Raw genomic sequence first — 2,528 nt, 5'->3', positions numbered from 1 at the left:
CAATTCTCAGAGGCTCCAAATAAATCTCAGCAGGGAAATAAACCTAGCAAGAATATAATTCACTCCTAGCTGAAAAGGAAAAGAAGGACTAGAGTGACAAATACTATAGAAAAGAAGAGCCTTCCCCTACATGAGAGCCTTGTAGCCCAGTTAAGGAGAAAAGTTCCTTCAGATGAAACAAAGAGGCCATCTCCTAACCTACCAAAACCTCAGCCTGATTCTTCCAAGACCAGCTGCGCTGCCTCTCTCAGAACAAAGAGCTGCTCTGAGGGTCAAAAGGGACAATCTGCTGTTCCTTGACTCTTCTGGCTGAGTAATTTTCATTTGCATTTATTTGAAAAGAGCAGGTGACAGAAGGGTGCTTCTAGTAGGTGCCCTATAAGAGCCTTCCCCACTTACATCTTGATTTTATGAATTAAGTTGAAACACAGCATGTGAGAACTAGGAGGGAACTTAAAGATCATGCAATCCAATTACTTTGCCTTATAGAGAAGGAAACTCATGCACAGAGAGGGAAGGCAATGTGACCAAGGTTGCACAGTAAATTGGCAGCAAAACTGAAACTCAATTACTCTCTCCCAACCTCTAATTAACGACCTTTGTTTATCCCATTCTCCAAAGTGTTTTCTTAGAGTCACTCCTTCCAAGGTTGGGCAGGCCCTGTGTGTCCAGTTTCTTTTTTTTTTTTTAAAAGTGAGTATAAAAAATTCAATAAATTTTATTTATTAAACTAGGAGACTTTTTACCCATAGATAAGATTAAAAGTTTCCACTAAATATATTTCAGTTTGTTTCCTCTGACAGGATACAAGACAAACACCAAGTTTGCCTGAGTTTTAAAAGGGTCTTTCCTTTGCCCCACTTGAATGACCAAAAAGGACATAATCCAGTTTCTTTTTTAGGCCCCCATGGAGGAGAGCCCTTAGGATGGCACCACTTGGTATAGGCTTCATTTGTACCAGCAATTAACTCAAACGTTGGGCAGTGTGTTCGCAAGAACCAATCAATTTCTTTCCTCTGATCCAAGCTAGGGGTTGCACAGATAGGAGTGAATGGAGACGAGAAGGGAATGTGCCTAATAAACTCCCTGTGACACTACTGGCATTCTGATGTGTGGATCAGCGAACCGGCCCTCACGATAGCATGGAAAAGAAAAAAAACATCTAAAAATAAACTAAAAATAACCTTAGCCATCCAACAACCCAGTATGTTCCCAAATATTAGTCTTTGGATTTGCCATGGTGCAATGAGAAAATAAGGAGATTATGTTTCTCCTCCTTTTATAGTCATAATATATCCTTTTTATATAAAGTGATGGTGACAGATAGTTGGTTTTATTTTTGTGTTTACTATTCTTACCTGGAAAAATGAAAAGTTGACAATAAAGTTGACGACCCTGTGTTTGGTTCCCCTGATTTTTGAGAAATTTTAGAATGTCATTAAGTCTGGAAACTAGTAATCTAAACCAGCCTTCTCTTTTTATAGTCGTGGGATCAGAGGACCCTGAAAAAAAAAAATAGAATGTTTCCATGTCCCATTAATCTATTAAAAATCAAATCTAAAACTCAAGAGTCCACAAAATTATTTGCTATGTGAAGCTGGGTAGTTGCTTAACTCTGAACTTCTACTTCCTCATCTGGAAAATGGACACAGTAATCCTTATACTGCCTTCCTCACAGACAGTGAAAGACCAACAGATGTGAAAGTGCTTCGAATGTAAAAGTTTACCATAATCAGTACTGTATAGGCAACTGCAAACTCTGATGTCTGCAAAGCAGACTGGCAATGGAAACCAGTGAAGCAGGCCAAGTGTGAAGAGTGCAGAGACAGCAGCTGCCACTCAGTCTCAGTGCTGAGAATGTAATAAGGCATGGTGAGGAGTGAGGCAAATTAGCAAATTTGGCATCTGAATGGAAGACAGTGGCTCTGCAGCCAATTATTAACACGTGGTAATATGGGCCTAATGCAGTGAATCTCATTTTCAGGGAGGTAGGGCTTTAAATTTCTAAGCACTATCTTGATGTTTAAATGTTGACCACAAATTCAAACTTTAAAATTGTTTTAAATTTTTTAAAAAACAGAATGTGCTCTATGTAGCCTACCTGTATGTGAAACTCTGCTCTCAATGATTCTACTTGTCTCCTTTTCTAAAATCTCCATGGGCAGGACATATCAGAAGTGCCAAAGTCTTTGACCCAGCTCTTTCTTCTGGCTTGGCTGCTCTCCCTGTCATCAGCACAGGGTATACTGCTCTCCATGTACCAGTGCGCCGCCTCCAGCTGGCAGCTCCTGCCCTCCCCCAACCCCCCAGGATACTCATGCCTCACCCTACTGCCTGGGCCCCACCCCATGCCCCTCCTCTGCCCTGCCACAGTGGGCAGGTGGCAGGCTGCACATGATGGTGGCTGCTGGGCCCTACCCAGACCCAGGATTCTGCACAACTATCAATATTGGCTATTTTCTCTTCTCGCTGTAGTGGCTTTAGTTTCACATGATTGCACTTTTGCGGGTCACTATCCCTGAATGACT

At 41.5% G+C, this 2,528-nt stretch overlaps 1 non-coding gene across 1 annotated transcript; it reads right to left on the bottom strand.

Annotated features, from left to right (window-relative positions):
* Positions 1 to 785: 785 nt before the first annotated feature.
* Positions 786 to 891, bottom strand: LOC143665065 (small nucleolar RNA SNORA27). Its single transcript, XR_013166740.1, has one exon. It is a non-coding gene; the product is annotated as a small nucleolar RNA SNORA27 (small nucleolar RNA).
* Between the last annotated feature and the right edge of the window lie 1,637 nt (positions 892 to 2,528).

The sequence above is a fragment of the Tamandua tetradactyla genome, chromosome 20 (assembly GCF_023851605.1).
Source record: "Tamandua tetradactyla isolate mTamTet1 chromosome 20, mTamTet1.pri, whole genome shotgun sequence".
Lineage (NCBI taxonomy): Eukaryota > Metazoa > Chordata > Mammalia > Pilosa > Myrmecophagidae > Tamandua > Tamandua tetradactyla.
Note: the sequence above shows the minus strand (reverse complement) of the source record. Positions and strands in the feature narration are given on the sequence as shown.